At 44.1% G+C, this 13,676-nt stretch overlaps 1 protein-coding gene across 1 annotated transcript in view; it reads left to right on the top strand.

The window, feature by feature from the left end:
- Positions 1 to 1,866: 1,866 nt before the first annotated feature.
- Positions 1,867 to 13,676, top strand: part of SLC38A5 (solute carrier family 38 member 5) — a 62,717-nt gene continuing 50,907 nt past the window's right edge. The window contains exon 1 of the mRNA XM_063433144.1: positions 1,867 to 1,993. The gene's annotated coding sequence lies outside the window, so the exon portion shown is untranslated. The remainder of the gene's footprint in view (positions 1,994 to 13,676) is intronic.

Genomic DNA, 13,676 nt, shown 5'->3' with positions numbered 1-13,676 from the left:
ATGCTCTCTGTATAAGGCTAATGTTCTCTGTATTAGGTTTACTCTGTATAAGGTTAATGCTCTCTGTATAAGGCTAATGTTCTCTGTATTAGGTTTACTCTCTGTATAAGGTTAATGCTCTCTGTATAAGGCTAATGTTCTCTGTATTAGGTTTACTCTCTGTATAAGGTTAATGCTCTCTGTATAAGGCTAATGTTCTCTGTATTAGGTTTACTCTCTGTATAAGGTTCAGGCTCTCTGTATAAGGTTAATGCTCTCTGTATTAGGTTTACTCTCTGTATAAGGTTAATGCTCTCTGTATAAGGCTAATGTTCTCTGTATTAGGTTTACTCTCTGTATAAGGTTAATGCTCTCTGTATAAGGCTAATGTTCTCTGTATTAGGTTTACTCTCTGTAAAAGGTTAATGCTCTCTGTATAAGGCTAATGTTCTCTGTATTAGGTTTACTCTCTGTATAAGGCTAATGCTCTCTGTATAAGGCTAATGTTCTCTGTATTAGGTTTACTCTCTGTATAAGGTTAATGCTCTCTGTATAAGGCTAATGTTCTCTGTATTAGGTTTACTCTCTGTATAAGGTTAATGCTCTCTGTATAAGGCTAATGTTCTCTGTATTAGGTTTACTCTCTGTATAAGGTTAATGCTCTCTGTTTAAGGCTAATGTTCTCTGTATTAGGTTTACTCTCTGTATAAGGTTAATGCTCTCTGTATAAGGCTAATGTTCTCTGTATTAGGTTTACTCTCTGTATAAGGTTAATGCTCTCTGTATTAGGTTTACTCTCTGTATAAGGTTAATGCTCTGTTTAAGGCTAATGTTCTCTGTATTAGGTTTACTCTCTGTATAAGGTTAATGCTCTCTGTATAAGGCTAATGTTCTCTGTATTAGGTTTACTCTCTGTATAAGGTTAATGCTCTTTGTATAAGGCTAATGTTCTCTGTATTAGGTTTACTCTCTGTATAAGGTTAATGCTCTCTCTATAAGGCTAATGTTCTCTGTATTAGGTTTACTCTCTGTATAAGGCTAATGTTCTCTGTATTAGGTTTACTCTCTGTATAAGGTTAATGCTCTCTGTATAAGGCTAATGTTCTCTGTATTAGGTTTACTCTCTGTATAAGGTTAATGCTCTCTGTATAAGGCTAATGTTCTCTGTATTAGGTTTACTCTCTGTATAAGGTTAATATTCTCTGTATAAGGTTAATGCTATCTGTATAAGGTTAATGTTCTCTGTATTAGGTTTACTCTCTGTATAAGGTTAATGCTCTCTGTATAAGGCTAATGTTCTCTGTATTAGGTTTACTCTCTGTATAAGGTTAATATTCTCTGTATAAGATTAATGCTCTCTGTATAAGGTTAATGTTCTCTGTATTAGGTTTACTCTGTATAAGGTTAATGTTCTCTGTATAAGCTTTACTCTCTGTATAAGGTTCAGGCTCTCTGTATTAGGTTTACTCTCTGTATAAGGTTAATGCTCTCTGTATAAGGCTAATGTTCTCTGTATTAGGTTTACTCTCTGTATAAGGTTAATGCTCTCTGTATAAGGCTAATGTTCTCTGTATTAGGTTTACTCTCTGTATAAGGTTAATGCTCTCTGTATTAGGTTTACTCTCTGTATAAGGTTAATGCTCTCTGTATAAGGCTAATGTTCTCTGTATTAGGTTTACTCTCTGTATAAGGTTAATGCTCTCTGTATTAGGTTTACTCTCTGTATAAGGTTAATGCTCTCTGTATAAGGCTAATGCTCTCTGTATTAGGTTTACTCTCTGTATAAGGTTACTGTTCTCTGTATTAGGCAGTGCTACTCCTGCCCACGTGGCCCCCCCAAGCTGTAGTTTTGTGATTGGCTGTCTCTCACTCCCTGTCATTGGCTGGGGAGGGGGCTGTCTGTCTGGCAGTCTGTCAGCCTGTGAGTGTTGGAGGCTGAGCTCTGCTCACTGAGTGAGTGCTGCTGCTGCGAGTGAGCCTCCCCGGAGTGTGCTGCCTTGTCCTGGAGAGCTGGGTGAGTGCTGGCATGGGCTGGGCAGGGAGTGGGCACTCCCCGGAGTTAACATGAGGCTCCCCCGGCTCTCAGTGTAACTCCAGGCAAGTCTTGCATCAGACGATACTTGATCTGCTGTTTGTAGCACAAGGTATGGGGCCCCTCCCTCTGTCAGGGTGGGGGCCCCAGCAGCTAAATGGGGTTCATTTCACAGTAGGGTAGCCTTATAGAGAGCTCGGAGTCTGCACTGACACCCCAAAACTGGGGGAGAGCACACACGTTACATGTACACACTTATTGCATGACCCACAACACATGTTACATGCACACACTTATTGCATGACCCACAACACATGTTACATGTACACACATTGCATGACCCACAACACGTTACATGTACACACATTGCATGACTCACAACACATGTTACATGCACACACTTATTGCATGACTCACAACACATGTTACATGTACACACATTGCATGACTCACAACAGGTTACATGTACACACATTGCATGACTCACAACAGGTTACATGTACACACATTGCATGACTCACAACACATGTTACATGCACACACTTATTACATGACTCACAACACATGTTACATGTACACACTTATTGCATGACTCACAACACATGTTACATGTACACACTTATCGCATGACCCACAGCACATGTTACATGTACACAGATAAACACATACATGCAGATATACTATGTATACAGAGAGCTAAATCGATGTCACAGAAGTTAAGAGAACCCTTTCAGGGTTAATCACTAAAATGTGAATTTCAAATCCGTCTTAAAATAGTCACATAGTAAACTGACTTCGAGGTTGTTTTCAGGTTAGCAGCTCTGACTTTAAATTTGAAATTTACTTTAAATTGCCAACATGTGTCACTTTAATGTAATAACCCTTTTTACGTATACAATGTTGGCCGGTTCCCCAGAAGAATGGTTTGCTTGTTCTGCTTTTTATACAGAGCATAGTGACAAGGAGTCCCAATATGCGGAGTGGAGACCGTAAAGGGCCACTGCACGCATATTTCACGCTTTTTTTTAGGAGCCCGACATGCTTCCTATCAGCAGACCTGTGTGGCTAAATTCAACATGTCACATAGAGGATAAAATAGGTTTGATGTACACACGGCCTGCTCACAGCATAACTCCAATAACCAACTTTAGGGTCTTTATCTCTTAACAATATCTTGTTTGTGTATAGTTACCCTGAAATATTTATTGATGATAGGTGGTTCTGGAGACCACAACAAAACCAGTGGTGTGACGTGTTTGTACGTTTGGCTCGGTTACTGTTAGGATTTGGTTAGTTCTATGGTTAATATCACTTATAAAGCGTGGTTAGATTTAGGGTTATGTTTGGTTAGGGGTGGGTTAGATTTAGGGTTATGTTTGGTTAGGGGTGGGTTAGATTTAGGGTTATGTTTGGTTAGGGGTGGGTTAGATTTAGGGTTATGTTTGGTTAGGGGTCGGTTAGATTTAGGGTTATGTTTGGTTAGGGGTCGGTTAGATGTAGGGTCATGTTTGGTTAGGGGTCGGTTAGATTTGATTAGAGGTCGGTTACATTTAGGGTTAGGGGTTGGTTAGATTTAGGGTTATGTTTGGTTAGGGGTGGGTTAGATTTAGGGTTATGTTTGGTTAGGGGTCGGTTAGATTTAGGGTTATGTTTGGTTAGGGGTCGGTTAGATGTAGGGTCATGTTTGGTTAGGGGTCGGTTAGATTTGATTAGAGGTCGGTTACATTTAGGGTTAGGGGTTGGTTAGATTTAGGGTTATGTTTGGTTAGGGGTGGGTTAGATTTAGGGTTATGTTTGGTTAGGGGTCGGTTAGATTTAGGGTTATGTTTGGTTAGGGGTCGGTTAGATGTAGGGTCATGTTTGGTTAGGGGTCGGTTAGATTTGATTAGAGGTCGGTTACATTTAGGGTTAGGGGTGGGTTAGATTTAGGGTTATGTTTGGTTAGGGGTCGGTTAGATTTAGGGTTATGTTTGGTTAGGGGTCGGTTAGATGTAGGGTCATGTTTGGTTAGGGGTCGGTTAGATTTGATTAGAGGTCGGTTACATTTAGGGTTAGGGTTGGTTAGATTTAGGGTTAGGGGTCGGTTAGATTTAGGGGTGGGTTAGATTTAGGGTTAGGGGTCGGTTAGATTTAGGGTTAGGGGTGGGTTAGATTTAGGGTTAGGGGTGGGTTAGATTTAGGGTTAGGGGTGGGTTAGATTTAGGGTTAGGGGTGGGTTAGATTTAGGGGTGGGTTAGATTTAGGGTTATGTTTGGTTAGGGGTGGGTTAGATGTGGGGTTATGTTTGGTTAGGGGTCGGCTAGATTTAGGGTTATGTTTGGTTAGGGGTCGGTTAGATTTAGGGTTATGTTTGGTTAGGGGTGGGTTAGATTTAGGGTTATGTTTGGTTAGGGGTGGGTTAGATTTAGGGTTATGTTTGGTTAGGGGTGGGTTAGATTTAGGGTTATGTTTGGTTAGGGGTGGGTTAGATTTAGGGTTATGTTTGGTTAGGGGTGGGTTAGATTTAGGGTTATGTTTGGTTAGGGGTCGGTTAGATTTAGGGTTATGTTTGGTTAGGGGTGGGTTAGATTTAGGGTTATGTTTGGTTAGGGGTGGGTTAGATTTAGGGTTATGTTTGGTTAGGGGTGGGTTAGATTTAGGGTTATGTTTGGTTAGGGGTCGGTTAGATTTAGGGTTATGTTTGGTTAGGGGTCGGTTAGATTTAGGGTTATGTTTGGTTAGGGGTGGGTTAGATTTAGGGTTATGTTTGGTTAGGGGTCGGTTAGATTTAGGGTTATGTTTGGTTAGGGGTGGGTTAGATTTAGGGTTATGTTTGGTTAGGGGTCGGTTAGATTTAGGGTTATGTTTGGTTAGTGGTCGGTTAGATTTAGGGTTATGTTTGGTTAGGGGTGGGTTAGATTTAGGGTTATGTTTGGTTAGGGGTGGGTTAGATTTAGGGTTATGTTTGGTTAGTGGTCGGTTAGATTTAGGGTTATGTTTGGTTAGTGGTCGGTTAGATTTAGGGTTATGTTTGGTTAGGGGTGGGTTAGATTTAGGGTTATGTTTGGTTAGGGGTGGGTTAGATTTAGGGTTATGTTTGGTTAGGGGTCGGTTAGATTTAGGGTTATGTTTGGTTAGGGGTCGGTTAGATTTAGGGTCATGTTTGGTTAGGGGTCGGTTAGGTCTTCCTATCAGCAGACCTGTGTGGCTAAATTCAACATGTCACATAGAGGATAAAATAGGTTTGATGTACACACGGCCTGCTCACAGCATAACTCCAATAACCAACTTTAGGGTCTTTATCTCTTAACAATATCTTGTTTGTGTATAGTTACCCTGAAATATTTATTGATGATAGGTGGTTCTGGAGACCACAACAAAACCAGTGGTGGGACGTGTTTGTACGTTTGGCTCGGTTACTGTTAGGATTTGGTTAGTTCTATGGTTAATATCACTTATAAAGCGTGGTTAGATTTAGGGTTATGTTTGGTTAGGGGTGGGTTAGATTTAGGGTTATGTTTGGTTAGGGGTGGGTTAGATTTAGGGTTATGTTTGGTTAGGGGTCGGTTAGATTTAGGGTTATGTTTGGTTAGGGGTGGGTTAGATTTAGGGTTATGTTTGGTTAGGGGTGGGTTAGATTTAGGGTTATGTTTGGTTAGGGGTCGGTTAGATTTAGGGTTATGTTTGGTTAGGGGTGGGTTAGATTTAGGGTTATGTTTGGTTAGGGGTCGGTTAGATTTAGGGTTATGTTTGGTTAGGGGTCGGTTAGATGTAGGGTCATGTTTGGTTAGGGGTCGGTTAGATTTGATTAGAGGTCGGTTACATTTAGGGTTAGGGGTTGGTTAGATTTAGGGTTAGGGGTCGGTTAGATTTAGGGTTAGGGGTGGGTTAGATTTAGGGTTAGGGGTGGGTTAGATTTAGGGTTAGGGGTGGGTTAGATTTAGGGTTAGGGGTGGGTTAGATTTAGGGTTAGGGGTCGGCTAGATTTAGGGTTATGTTTGGTTAGGGGTCGGTTAGATTTAGGGTTATGTTTGGTTAGGGGTGGGTTAGATTTAGGGTTATGTTTGGTTAGGGGTGGGTTAGATTTAGGGTTATGTTTGGTTAGGGGTGGGTTAGATTTAGGGTTATGTTTGGTTAGGGGTCGGTTAGATTTAGGGTTATGTTTGGTTAGGGGTGGGTTAGATTTAGGGTTATGTTTGGTTAGGGGTGGGTTAGATTTAGGGTTATGTTTGGTTAGGGGTCGGTTAGATTTAGGGTTATGTTTGGTTAGGGGTGGGTTAGATTTAGGGTTATGTTTGGTTAGTGGTCGGTTAGATTTAGGGTTATGTTTGGTTAGTGGTCGGTTAGATTTAGGGTTATGTTTGGTTAGGGGTGGGTTAGATTTAGGGTTATGTTTGGTTAGGGGTGGGTTAGATTTAGGGTTATGTTTGGTTAGGGGTCGGTTAGATTTAGGGTTATGTTTGGTTAGGGGTCGGTTAGATTTAGGGTCATGTTTGGTTAGGGGTCGGTTAGGTCTTCCTATCAGCAGACCTGTGTGGCTAAATTCAACATGTCACATAGAGGATAAAATAGGTTTGATGTACACACGGCCTGCTCACAGCATAACTCCAATAACCAACTTTAGGGTCTTTATCTCTTAACAATATCTTGTTTGTGTATAGTTACCCTGAAATATTTATTGATGATAGGTGGTTCTGGAGACCACAACAAAACCAGTGGTGGGACGTGTTTGTACGTTTGGCTCGGTTACTGTTAGGATTTGGTTAGTTCTATGGTTAATATCACTTATAAAGCGTGGTTAGATTTAGGGTTATGTTTGGTTAGGGGTGGGTTAGATTTAGGGTTATGTTTGGTTAGGGGTGGGTTAGATTTAGGGTTATGTTTGGTTAGTGGTCGGTTAGATTTAGGGTTATGTTTGGTTAGGGGTCGGTTAGATTTAGGGTTATGTTTGGTTAGGGGTCGGTTAGATGTAGGGTCATGTTTGGTTAGGGGTCGGTTAGATTTGATTAGAGGTCGGTTACATTTAGGGTTAGGGTTGGTTAGATTTAGGGTTAGGGGTCGGTTAGATTTAGGGGTGGGTTAGATTTAGGGTTAGGGGTCGGTTAGATTTAGGGTTAGGGGTGGGTTAGATTTAGGGTTAGGGGTGGGTTAGATTTAGGGTTAGGGGTGGGTTAGATTTAGGGTTAGGGGTGGGTTAGATTTAGGGGTGGGTTAGATTTGGGGTTATGTTTGGTTAGGGGTCGGCTAGATTTAGGGTTATGTTTGGTTAGGGGTCGGTTAGATTTAGGGTTATGTTTGGTTAGGGGTGGGTAAGATTTAGGGTTATGTTTGGTTAGGGGTGGGTTAGATTTAGGGTTATGTTTGGTTAGGGGTGGGTTAGATTTAGGGTTATGTTTGGTTAGGGGTCGGTTAGATTTAGGGTTATGTTTGGTTAGGGGTGGGTTAGATTTAGGGTTATGTTTGGTTAGGGGTGGGTTAGATTTAGGGTTATGTTTGGTTAGGGGTCGGCTAGATTTAGGGTTATGTTTGGTTAGGGGTCGGTTAGATTTAGGGTTATGTTTGGTTAGGGGTGGGTTAGATTTAGGGTTATGTTTGGTTAGGGGTGGGTTAGATTTAGGGTTATGTTTGGTTAGGGGTGGGTTAGATTTAGGGTTATGTTTGGTTAGGGGTCGGTTAGATTTAGGGTTATGTTTGGTTAGGGGTGGGTTAGATTTAGGGTTATGTTTGGTTAGGGGTGGGTTAGATTTAGGGTTATGTTTGGTTAGGGGTCGGTTAGATTTAGGGTTATGTTTGGTTAGGGGTGGGTTAGATTTAGGGTTATGTTTGGTTAGTGGTCGGTTAGATTTAGGGTTATGTTTGGTTAGTGGTCGGTTAGATTTAGGGTTATGTTTGGTTAGGGGTGGGTTAGATTTAGGGTTATGTTTGGTTAGGGGTGGGTTAGATTTAGGGTTATGTTTGGTTAGTGGTCGGTTAGATTTAGGGTTATGTTTGGTTAGTGGTCGGTTAGATTTAGGGTTATGTTTGGTTAGGGGTGGGTTAGATTTAGGGTTATGTTTGGTTAGGGGTGGGTTAGATTTAGGGTTATGTTTGGTTAGGGGTCGGTTAGATTTAGGGTTATGTTTGGTTAGGGGTCGGTTAGATTTAGGGTCATGTTTGGTTAGGGGTCGGTTAGGTCTTCCTATCAGCAGACCTGTGTGGCTAAATTCAACATGTCACATAGAGGATAAAATAGGTTTGATGTACACACGGCCTGCTCACAGCATAGCTCCAATAACCAACTTTAGGGTCTTTATCTCTTAACAATATCTTGTTTGTGTATAGTTACCCTGAAATATTTATTGATAATAGGTGGTTCTGGAGACCACAACAAAACCAGTGGTGGGACGTGTTTGTAAGTTTGGCTCGGTTACTGTTAGGATTTGGTTAGTTCTATGGTTAATATCACTTATAAAGCGTGGTTAGATTTAGGGTTATGTTTGGTTAGGGGTCGGTTAGATTTAGGGTTATGTTTGGTTAGGGGTCGGTTAGATTTAGGGTTATGTTTGGTTAGGGGTCGGTTAGATTTAGTGTTATGTTTGGTTAGGGGTCGGTTAGATGTAGGGTCATGTTTGGTTAGGGGTCGGTTAGATTTAGGGTTAGGGGTCGGTTAGATTTAGGGTTATGTTTGGTTAGAGGTCGGTTAGATTTAGGGTTAGGGGTCGGTTAGATTTAGGGTTAGGGGTCGGTTAGATTTAGGGTTAGGGGTCGGTTAGATTTAGGGTTAGGGGTCGGTTAGATTTAGGGTTAGGGGTCGGTTAGATTTAGGGTTAGGGGTCGGTTAGCTTTAGGGGTCGGTTAGCTTTAGGGTTAGGGGTCGGTTAGCTTTAGGGGTCTGTTAGCTTTAGGGTTAGGGGTCGGTTAGCTTTAGGGTTAGGGGTCGGTTAGCTTTAGGGTTAGGGGTCGGTTAGCTTTAGGGTTAGGGGTCGGTTAGCTTTAGGGTTAGGGGTCGGTTAGCTTTAGGGTTAGGGGTCGGTTAGCTTTAGGGTTAGGGGTCGGTTAGCTTTAGGGTTAGGGGTCGGTTAGCTTTAGGGGTCGGTTAGCTTTAGGGGTCGGTTAGCTTTAGGGGTCGGTTAGCTTTAGGGGTCGGTTAGCTTTAGGGTTAGGGGTCGGTTAGCTTTAGGGGTCGGTTAGCTTTAGGGTTAGGGGTCGGTTAGCTTTAGGGTTAGGGGTCGGTTAGCTTTAGGGTTAGGGGTCGGTTAGATTTAGGGTTAGGGGTCGGTTAGATTTAGGGTTAGGGGTCGGTTAGGGTTAGGGGTCGGTTAGGGTTAGGGGTCGGTTAGATTTAGGGTTAGGGGTGGGTTAGATTTGGGGTTATGTTTGGTTAGGGTTCGGTTAGATTTAGGGTTATGTTTGGTTAGGGGTCGGTTAGATTTAGGGTTATGTTTGGTTAGGGGTCGGTTAGATTTAGGGTCATGTTTGGTTAGGGGTCGGTTAGGTCTTCCTATCAGCAGACCTGTGTGGCTAAATTCAACATGTCACATAGAGGATAAAATAGGTTTGATGTACACACGGCCTGCTCACAGCATAACTCCAATAACCAACTTTAGGGTCTTTATCTCTTAACAATATCTTGTTTGTGTATAGTTACCCTGAAATATTTATTGATGATAGGTGGTTCTGGAGACCACAACAAAACCAGTGGTGGGACGTGTTTGTACGTTTGGCTCGGTTACTGTTAGGATTTGGTTAGTTCTATGGTTAATATCACTTATAAAGCGTGGTTAGATTTAGGGTTATGTTTGGTTAGGGGTCGGTTAGATTTAGGGTTATGTTTGGTTAGGGGTCGGTTAGATTTAGGGTTATGTTTGGTTAGGGGTCGGTTAGATTTAGGGCTATGTTTGGTTAGGGGTCGGTTAGATTTAGGGTCATGTTTGGTTAGGGGTCGGTTAGATGTAGGGTCATGTTTGGTTAGGGGTCGGTTAGATGTAGGGTCATGTTTGGTTAGGGGTCGGTTAGATGTAGGGTCATGTTTGGTTAGGGGTCGGTTAGATGTAGGGTCATGTTTGGTTAGGGGTCGGTTAGATGTAGGGTCATGTTTGGTTAGGGGTCGGTTAGATGTAGGGTCATGTTTGGTTAGGGGTCGGTTAGATTTAGGGTCATGTTTGGTTAGGGGTCGGTTAGATGTAGGGTCATGTTTGGTTAGGGGTCGGTTAGATTTAGGGTCATGTTTGGTTAGGGGTCGGTTAGATGTAGGGTCATGTTTGGTTAGGGGTCGGTTAGATTTAGGGGTGGGTTAGATTTAGGGTTAGGGGTGGGTTAGATTTAGGGTTAGGGGTCGGTTACATTTAGGGTTAGGGGTCGGTTACATTTAGGGTTAGGGGTCGGTTAGCTTTAGGGTTAGGGGTCGGTTAGCTTTAGGGTTAGGGGTCGGTTAGCTTTAGGGTTAGGGGTCGGTTAGCTTTAGGGTTAGGGGTCGGTTAGCTTTAGGGTTAGGGGTCGGTTAGCTTTAGGGTTAGGGGTCGGTTACGTTTGGCTCGGTTACTGTTAGGATTTGGTTAGTTCTATGGTTAATATCACTTATAAAGCGTGGTTAGATTTAGGGTTATGTTTGGTTAGGGGTGGGTTAGATTTAGGGTTATGTTTGGTTAGGGGTGGGTTAGATTTAGGGTTATGTTTGGTTAGGGGTGGGTTAGATTTAGGGTTATGTTTGGTTAGGGGTGGGTTAGATTTAGGGTTATGTTTGGTTAGGGGTGGGTTAGATTTAGGGTTATGTTTGGTTAGGGGTGGGTTAGATTTAGGGTTATGTTTGGTTAGGGGTGGGTTAGATTTAGGGTTATGTTTGGTTAGGGGTCGGTTAGATTTAGGGTTGTGTTTGGTTACAGTTAGAATTAGGGTTAGGGATAATGATATGAGCCGTAGACCTTTTATAATCCGTGACATCTGCAGTGTTTGTAATGAATTATTCAGATTTTAATAATTAATGATTTGGTCCGTTATGTTGTTTAACACGTTACCTACAAAGGCTGACAAATTTTCATTAATCATCCTAAACTTAGATAGACAGCTGCCTTATTACCTCTGTGTATATGCTATATAAACAAATCTATGTGTCCATGTTTGGAAACACGGTGGTTGATATTTTCTGTAACACTTCTGGGACCCTTCATTTTGGTGCCAAGACATGCATCACTCATACTGTCTGAGATTAGTGAGAGTTACACTCCATGGTAGCAGCTTCCATTATTTTAAGTCAGATCTTTCTCGTTAGTGAATCGTTTGTCAGGACAAGAAAGGAGGAGGCAGAATAAACCATGAGAACGAACGGTGGGTGCTTTTATAAATGACTCCAGAACCCAGAGATGGCATTTTTTTGCCTTAAAGGAGCACTCCAGGCACCCAGACCACTTCGGCTCATTGGAGTGGTCTGGGTGCCAACTCCCACTACTCCTAAACCTGCAAATGTAATTATTGCATTTTTTTATAAACTGCAATAATTACCTTGCAGGGTTAACTCCACCCCTAGTGGCTGTCTACTAGACAGCCACTAGAGGGAACTTCCTGCTTCATAGCACAGGAAACCTGTGCTAGAGCGTCGCTGGACGTCCTCACGCTGTGTGAGGACCTCCAGCGTCGCTCAAATCCCCATAGGAAAGCATTGAAATTAGTTTTCAATGCTTTCCTATGGGGAGCGCTAATGCGCATGCGCGGCATTGCCGCGCATGCGCATTAGGTCTCCTCGGCCGGTGGGCGGGATCAGTCTTGCCCACCGGCCGACGGAAGCACAGTCGCCACTGCCTCAGGTAAGTGACTGAAGGGGTTTTCACCCCTTCAGTAACTGGGGATTGGTGGGTGGGAGGGAGAGGGACCCTCCAGTGCCAGGAAAACGGATCGTTTTCCTGGCACTGGAGTTTCCCTTTAAAGGAACAATCCACTGCCCAAATAAAAAAAGAAATAAGAATCACAGTTTAACAGATATACATCAAATGAAAACATACATGCATTTAATTATACATTTTTCAATTGCTGGTATATATAAACATATCTTGTAAAAGCTACAGATAACTTGTCTGCAGCCTTTACAAGCCCTCCCCTTCTAACCACACCCAGAATGCATCTCAATGAGAAGTCTTTGCAAGGCAGGTGCTCTGGGCAATTGCTGCCGCTAGAGTTTATCTCTACTGAGCTAACCAACCAGGAAGTAACAGGACCTGTTGTCTGACCGCATAGGTGGTGCGCAAATTGCCCTGGGCCCCCCCGTACATCTGTTCCCCCCCCCCCGTACGTCTGTTTCCTCCCCCACCCCGTACGTCTGTTTCCTCCCCCACCCCGTACGTCTGTTTTCTCCCCCACCCCGTACGTCTGTTTCCTCCCCCACCCCGTACGTCTGTTTCCTCCCCCACCCCGTACGTCTGTTTCCTCCCCCACCCCGTACGTCTGTTTCCTCCCCCACCCCGTACGTCTGTTTCCTCCCCCACCCCGTACGTCTGTATCCTCCCCCACCCCGTACGTCTGTATCCTCCCCCACCCCGTACTTCTGTATCCTCCCCCACCCCCTACGTCTGTTTCCTCCCCCACCCCGTCCGTCTGTATCCTCCCCCACCCCCTACGTCTGTTTCCTCCCCCACCCCGTCCGTCTGTTTCCTCCCCCACCCCGTCCGTCTGTTTCCTCCCCCACCCCGTCCGTCTGTTTCCTCCCCCACCCCGTCCGTCTGTTTCCTCCCCCACCCCGTCCGTCTGTTTCCTCCCCCACCCCGTCCGTCTGTTTCCTCCCCCACCCCGTCCGTCTGTTTCCTCCCCCACCCCGTCCGTCTGTTTCCTCCCCCACCCCGTCCGTCTGTTTCCTCCCCCACCCCGTCCGTCTGTTTCCTCCCCCACCCCGTCCGTCTGTTTCCTCCCCCACCCCGTCCGTCTGTTTCCTCCCCCACCCCGTCCGTCTGTTTCCTCCCCCACCCCGTCCGTCTGTTTCCTCCCCCACCCCGTCCGTCTGTTTCCTCCCCCACCCCGTCCGTCTGTTTCCTCCCCCACCCCGTCCGTCTGTTTCCTCCCCCACCCCGTCCGTCTGTTTCCTCCCCCACCCCGTCCGTCTGTTTCCTCCCCCACCCCGTCCGTCTGTTCCCCCCCCCCCACCCCGTACGTCTGTTTCCTCCCACCCCGTACGTGTGTTTCGCCAGTCTCTGACAGCTAGGGGGTGTTTATCAAGTTACATTTTTTTTTTTTACATTTTTATTGAAATCTGCACTTCTAGCAAAATAAAGAGTAAATAAGACACACTCTTGACACACAAAGCTTTTCAGCAAGCTAAAGTGCTTTAAGGGTCTGGAGTGTCATTTAAATACACTTTTACATGAGATCTGTAGGTGGGGGTTTGTCTGGTAGGGCAGTCTATGGGGTAAGGGAAGATGTTTAGGGAGAGGGCAGCACTGGCTCGTAATAACTACATGTCAGGAGAGGAGACATCATTGCACTATTTATGATTTCTGTTTCCCAATTCTGTAAAGCTGTCCATACATACACTCCAGCTATTTCATGTTCAGCTAGACAATCCCAAACCCAGGCTCCTGTCTCTCCATCCTAGGTATGTCCCCTGCAGTGTGAGTGATCTTTAGACGTGTTCAAGCAGAGCAGAATTACCTACCGATGTGCGAGCACTATGAAAGAAAGAAAACAGGATATTTGATTATAATGTATTGTGGCTTCAGGCATAATC

This window comes from Pelobates fuscus, chromosome 9 (assembly GCF_036172605.1).
Source record: "Pelobates fuscus isolate aPelFus1 chromosome 9, aPelFus1.pri, whole genome shotgun sequence".
Classification (NCBI taxonomy): domain Eukaryota; kingdom Metazoa; phylum Chordata; class Amphibia; order Anura; family Pelobatidae; genus Pelobates; species Pelobates fuscus.
The sequence above is the reverse complement of the archived record's forward strand: the minus strand, read 5'-3'. Positions and strand labels throughout refer to the sequence as shown.